Source organism: Eriocheir sinensis, chromosome 59 (genome assembly GCF_024679095.1).
Source record: "Eriocheir sinensis breed Jianghai 21 chromosome 59, ASM2467909v1, whole genome shotgun sequence".
Lineage (NCBI taxonomy): Eukaryota > Metazoa > Arthropoda > Malacostraca > Decapoda > Varunidae > Eriocheir > Eriocheir sinensis.
Genome location: NC_066567.1, coordinates 2579475 through 2586974, shown reverse-complemented (window position 1 = coordinate 2586974; position 7500 = coordinate 2579475). Strand labels below are relative to the sequence as shown.

The 7500-nt window shown below is 44.9% G+C and overlaps 1 protein-coding gene across 1 annotated transcript in view; it reads left to right on the top strand.

The window, feature by feature from the left end:
- LOC126985365 (tryptophan 2,3-dioxygenase-like) overlaps positions 1-7500 on the top strand; it is a 32533-nt gene that overhangs the window by 525 nt on the left and 24508 nt on the right. The window lies entirely within an intron of this gene.

Sequence of the window (7500 nt, the reverse complement as noted above, 5' to 3'; positions counted from 1 at the left end):
TTAACTTTCAATACTTACATATACACATACGTGAACCAAATGAGAGAGAGAGAGAGAGAGAGAGAGAGAGAGAGAGAGAGAGAGAGAGAGAGAGACTAGCAAGTGTGTAAAACTTTTGAGTGAATTCCATAAAATACTTTCGTAACATTTAATAACAAAAAAAAAAAATAATAATTCCACTGACCGAGCATTATGAAACTAAATAAACATGTGTGAAATTTTCCAGAAAAAAATTGGGAAACATTACGAAGAGACAATGTAAACACACACACACACACACACACACACACACACACACACACACACACACACACACACACGCCACAAGAGTAATACAAAGTAATTGAAGGCGGCGTCAGCGCCTTGGTGGGATGAAGATGACTGACTCAAGCTGTGTGGAACTCGCTCCCTTTATTCAGAAGCGGTCAAAGTTAGGAAGTAGCATGACCGCCATCAGCACACACTAAACAGACTCACTACAGAGTAGTCCTCACTATTGTCACTATGTGTCATTAACAACTCAATCAAGGAAGATAGCAATACAGAATCCCTCTGGGCAGAAACAATAGGTAGGAAGGAGAAGCTTGTCATCGGAGTACTTTACAGACTGTCCAACCTTACCAGGGACAGTAGCCAACCCCTTTTACAGGAAATTAGTAGGGCGTCAAGATATAGAAATGTGTGTGTAATTGGGGATTTCAATTATAGGAACATAGAGTGGGATACTTTATCCGGAGACCAAGAGGCGCAGGATTTGTTAGATGTGATACAGGATAGTTTCCTTAAGCAATTAATTAGAACACCAACGAGGGAAGAAAATATTTTGGATTTGTTGTTAACTCCGCCAGTTCTTCTCCCCCGTGCAGTTGCTATTCATATACAGGGGCCTTGTCCGCCCTCGTATGGAGTATGCATCTCACGTGTCGGGGGGCTCCACCCACACGACGTGTCTCCAAAATTGCTGGCATAACACTTTTACTCTGTCGACACCGAGCAGCTAAACCGCACCAAGACGCCACAGGTCCTGTCCCCCAACTTCACTACTTTTACCCTTTTACTTAACCATTTCGTGATTTGGCGACAAACATAAACAAACACATTCGTCCGTGCATAACCCAGCCGCCGATGCCGTAGACGGCGGCCACAGTAAGCCATTGGTATTACTCGGTGTTTGTATTCTTTAATTTCTTCTTCTTCTACTTATCTTTTACTGTTATTATATGTCTTAATTTTTTGTTGCATTATTATATTATTGTTTCCTTTTCTTTCCTCCATAATTATTTTCATTTTATATTTTTATCTGTTTTTGTTAACATTTTACAAAGTTTTTTGCTGTGTGTGTGTGTGTGTGTGTGTGTGTGTTAAGAGAGAGAGAGAGAGAGAGAGAGAGAGAGAGAGAGAGAGAGAGAGAGAACATGCGTTTTAAAAATAGACACTTGCCATTATTTTAATTTTTACACAAATAGACAATTGCCTTAATTTATTCTTTACTTCATCCTTACTTTCACTTTTGTCTGCGATTCGTACTTTTATTTCAACGAAACCTTAAAGTCAAGAGTAACTTTAATTAAACCTTTCAAGCGATTTTTCTTTATTTATTGTTTTTATCTTTCTTATATTCATTTACGAGTGTTTGTAGCTCTCTCTCTCTCTCTCTCTCTCTCTCTCTCTCTCTCTCTCTCTCTCCCCGTGGGTATTAACGGACTGACCTCTTAATGCTCCAACACCCCCCTTTCTCCCCTCCACTTCGCTCCTCCCCTGCCCCCCCTCGTCCTTGCCCCTCCCGTGCCCTTCATTCACTCCCTTCTGTCTCCCCCCCTCCCTTCCTCCCCTCCCGTGATACGTAACCAGATATCACGTGACTCGATATGCAGACAGACAAACTGAGACATGGATAGGCTAGACTAGACAGGCAGACAGAACGAAACATAAGACAGAGACAAACCGATAAACAGACAGACAGACAGACAGAGGCAACCCGAGAAACAGACATGCCAGACCAGACATAGGCAGACTAACGATGACACAAGTAGACGGTTAGACATGCTACCGAAGAGACTGGTTAACCTTCAGGAGAAGAGACAGACGTACAGACAGCGATCAAACATACAGATGGACGGATAGATCAGTAGTGTGGATTAAAACAGACACACGAACGGACAAATTAAAAGAAAGGCAGACAGGTTCAGAGACAGACATTCATATTGAGAATTAGAAAGACACTTTAAACACACACACACACACACACACACACACACACACCGTGTAAGTGATGTTTGTTGTCCTTTTGTGCTGCTTCTTGTGTGCGCCTGAACACACACACACACACACACACACACACACACACACCGAGCTGAATGTTGCGTCTACGTGCGCAACGACATCACTTGTTCTACCCACGACCTTGACTTCAGAATTTTCCACCATCTGGCTAGGACTTCATTGTCATTCTACTACTAAATACATCTGTGCTGTTTATCTCTCACCTAACTCTACTAACAATGTAAAACTCTTTGACTACTTGAACTCTAAAGTGGAGCACATCTTCACCCACTCTCCCTTCGCTGAAATCTCCATCTTGGGAGATTTCAATGTTCACCACCAGCTTTGGCTTTCATCCTCTTTCGCTGACCAACCTGGTGAACAAGCCTACAACTTTGCTCTCCTCAACGATCTTGAGCAGTTGGTTCAGCACCCTACTCGTATTCCCGACCGACTTGGAGACAGGCCCAACATACTAGACCTCTTCCTTACCTCTAACCCTTCTGCTTACTCTGTCAAACTGTTCTCTCCGTTGGGCTCCTCCGATCACAACCTTATTTCTGTATCTTGTCCTATCGCTCCTGTACATCCTCTGGACCCACCGAAAAGGCGATGCTTCTGGCATTTTGCTTCAGCTCGGTGGGACGACCTGAGGATGTACTTTTCCGATTTCCCGTGGAATGATTACTGCTTCCAGGAGAGAGACCCCTCTGTGTGTGCCCAGCGCATCTCAGAGGTGATTGTCTCTGGAATGGAGGCATACATTCCACGTACTTTCTCTACTCCCCATGCTAAAAAGCCTTGGTTTAATTACGCTTGTTCTCGTGCTGTCTAAGATAGAGAGGCAGCTCACAAAAGGTACCAGAGCCTTCGAACTCCCGCTAACAATGATCTTTATATTTCCGCCCGGAATCGTGCCAAATCTATTCTTCGATTTACCAAAAACTCCTTTATCCATAGCAAATGTCAACAACAATTTCTCTAATTCTTCAAGAGACTTCTGGCACTTAGCCAAAAATATCTCCTCCATTTCACTTCTTCCTTTTTCCCGCCTCTTTTTAACCCTGACGGCAGCACTGCCGTCTCATCTATCTCTAAGGCTGAACTCTTCACTCAAACTTTCTGTAACAACTCCACTCTGGACGATTCTGGGCATATTCCTCCTACTCATCCCCCCTCTGATTCTTAAGAATGATGTTTTCTGTGCCCTCTCTGGCCTCAACTCTCAGAAGGCTTATGGACCTGATGGAGTGCCTCCTATTGTCCTTAAAAACTGTGCTTCCGTGCTGACACCCTGCCTGGTCAAACTCTTTCGTCTCTGCCTGTCAACATCTACCTTTCCTTTCTGCTGGAAGTACGCCTTCGTACAGCCTGTGCCTAAGAAGGGTGACCGTTACAATCCCTCAAACTACCGCCCTATAGCTTTACTTTCCTGTCTATCTAAAGCTTTTAAATCAATCCTTAACCGGAAGATTCAAAAGCACCTTTCCACTTCTGACCTTCTATCTGATCGCCAGTATGGGTCCCGAAAGGGGCGTTCTACTGGCGATCTTCTTGCTCTCTTAACTGATTCTTGGTCATCCTCTCTTAGCCGTTTCGGTGAAACTTTCTCTGTTGCGCTAGACATATCGAAAGCCTTCGATAGAGTCGAGGTGAGACCTTACCATTGAATTATACAAGGATAACCTTACTTCCTGCGTCTTGTACTCGAAGTTCCTCGCTACGAATCCGAGAACAGCGTTGGGTTTGTGATATGCTTTTTTTTTTTTTTTTTTTTACCGTGTTTTCTGTGTTTCAGGTCACTGGTGCATGGTGACTTCAAGATCGGATTCCTCCTGCATGACCTGCAGAGGCTTCTCATGCGTGTTGTATGAATGGTTACTATTTCTGGACCTAAAGAGCATGACTTTACACTTGTCAACGTTGAATGACGTTTGCCATTTTTCAGACCATTGGATGAGCTGATCAACTTGGGAAGGGAAGGGAGAAGGATGGGGAGGAGATGGGAGGGGAAGAGAGAATGATGGGGAGGAGAAGGGAAGGGAAGGGAGGATTGGGAGGGGAAGGGAGAAGGATGGGGAGGAGAAGGGAAGGATGGGGAGGGAAGGAGAAGGATGGGAGGGAAGGAGAGGGAAGGAGGGAGGAGAAGAAGGAGGGAAGGAGAAGGATGGGGATGAGAAGGAGGGAAGGGAAGGGAGGGGAGAAGGGAAGGGAGGATGGGGAGGGGAAGGGAAGGATGAGAGAGAGAGAGAGAGAGAGAGAGAGAGAGAGGGGGGGGTTGATGCAGAAACCGTAATAGAACACACACACAAAAAAAAGATAAAGAAATTTTTGAATAGATGAACATTCCCGTAAACAGATATAAAAGATGGGAACAAGAACGTATAGATGAGTAGGCAAAGAAAATAATAAAAATAGAGAAACAGCTGGACAGAGATGCACATTAATAAAACGGGCAAAAAAAAAAGAGAATAGTAGGAGCAGATTAATAGTCCACAAAATAAAAATAAAATAAATGTATAGATTAACGGAAATATACATTAAAAAATCTGAATAAGGAAGTTCTAACGAGTCAACAACAACAACAACAACAACAACAACAACAACGGGTTTTCCCAAGTAGTCAAACGTGTTAATTAGTAAAGGGATAATTGGTATACACACACACACACACACACACACACACACACACACACACACACACACACACACACACATAAGACCCAACTCGACCTTTATTTTGATTTCATTAAGTATAATTAATTAGTTTTTTGTATTATTTATCTGTAGTATAGTAAAAAAAAAACACAAAAAAAACACACACACGACATGATTTTAATGAACGGTCTCACAAACTCCTTATAAATATATGTGTGTGTGTGTGTGTGGGTGTGGGTGTGGGTGTGGGTGTGGGTGTGGGTGTGGGTGTGACTTGCATGCATTTATCTGGATATTTCTAGTATTTTTGTATCCTTCTATTTACATCATATACATTTTTTTTTACAATATTTCGAAGATGTGTTTAAATTCTAATCTAAAGAAATGTGAATTTACGATTGAAGGTTTGAATCCAACATTTTAGAATCAGAGTGTAGTATTTTTATTTCTTTTGCGATTATGATTAAAAATAGATTGTTGTATCTCCACACACACAGACAAGCCTTCTCACTCTTCCTCCATCTAGCTTTCCTCAATCTCTCTCTCTCTCTCTCTCTCTCTCTCTCTCTCTCTCTCTCTCTCTCTCTCTCTCTCTCTGTGGTGTATTATTCTGAAAAGTCACGGCAAACAAGTTTTGAGAGAGAGAGAGAGAGAGAGAGAGAGAGAGAGAGAGAGAGAGAGAGAGAGAGAGAGAGAGAGAGAGAGAGAGAGAGAGAGAGAGTGGTGGGGAAAGTGTTCGAGAGGGTCGTGGCAGACGTAGTCTGTCGCCACCTCAAGGACAACTACCTCCTCTCGGACCAACAGTATGGGTTCAGACCTGGCCGGTCCACCTCCGATCTGCTGATGCTCCTCACCAAGAACTGGCAGGACGCCCTTGACGACGGCCTGGACACTGTCGTGGTAGCCCTGGACATAGCGAGGGTGCCTTTGACAGGGTGTGGCACGGAGGTCTCCTTGAAAAACTCCGTGCTAAGGGCATCCAAGGTGACCTCCTTCAGCTCCTGGGAGACTACCTTCAAGGAAGGATCCTCCAGGTTGTCGTCAACGGGCAGACGTCCGACTCCTTGCCAGTGGAGGCATCAGTTCCACAGGGCTCAGTGCTAGGGCCAATTCTGTGGAACATATATGTGGACGACCTTCTCCGGCAGCTGCCAGCAGTCTCAGCTTACGCTGATGACTGCACTCTCTCCTGCACCTACCCCAGACAAGACTGTGGGCGAGCTGCTGACGAGGTCAATCAGCAGCTGAAGGTGCTACAGGAGTGGGGTGCCCGCTGGCAGGTGACCTTTGCTCCAGAGAAGACCCAGGCAATGGTGGTCTCTCGATCCCCCACTGCCGGGCCAGTAGTGGAGGGGAAGCTAAGCTTTGGTGGCGTCCCCCTCCCACTCCAGGAATCCGTCAAGATTCTGGGAGTGGAAGTGGATCGAGGGCTACGGTTTGACAGCCACATCAAACACATAGCCCAAAAGGCCCTCGACAAAAAAGGGAGGCTGTTGCTCTACAAGGCCCAGATACGGCCTTACCTGGAGTACGCTGCCCTCTCTTGGATGTCGTGTGCTGCCTCGCACAGCGGGAGACTCGACGCCATCCAGAGACGGGCACTGCGACTGGTGGATGCGGCAGACCCCCCAACCGGGCAGGAAACTCTCAGCTCCGTCGACTCCTTGGAACACCGCAGGGACGTAGCTGCTCTTGTGGTGTTTCATAAGGCACAAGTGCAGGGAGTGCCACATCTGGTGGGCTTACGCCAACCTCCGAGAGTCACCACGCGGGACACGAGAACGGTGCTATCCCGTGGTGACGCAGTGGAGGTGCCGTGTTCCCGTACCAGCCAGCACCAGCGCACCTTTTCGGGAAGAGTCTGCCGGATGTGGAACATGTTCACGGCCTGTATACCAAACATCCGGGAGATGAACACCCAAAAAATAAAACTGTCGGCCCACCACTGGAGGGGCTCACTCCCCACTCCACTGACACTCGTGGTGGAGCAGTGACACGAGTGTAGTGTGCAGTGCGCTCACATATATTCTGTATTGTATGGTTTTTTTTTGTTTTTATAGTATATATATATATATATATATATTTATATATATATATATATATATCTATATATATATATATATAGTATATATATATTTTTTTTATAGCTTATGTAGTTATTTTTTATATAGATTTTATTCTGCCCTTTGAATAGGCAGCACACGACAGTGCACCTTTGGGTATGTAAATATTATACATGTGCCTATGTTTAAATAAAAAAGAGAGAGAGAGAGAGAGAGAGAGAGAGAGAGAGAGAGAGAGAGAGAGAGAGAGAGAGAGAGAGAGAGGCCAACCAAATGCAGTCGTCTTCTCCTACACTGTCTCCTCATCTTTCTCTCCTCCTCCTCCTCCTCCTCCTCCTTCTTCCTTATACGATTTCATGATTCTCTTCGGCTGATTTTTCTTCTTTCTTTTCGTCACGAGGATCAAGTTTCGGATTTGATGGCACGTGTGTGTGTGTGTGTGTGTGTGTGTGTGTGTGTGTGTGTGTATAAATTTTAGCCAGACAAGGGAATATTAATGAGAAGTAGGAAAAAGAGA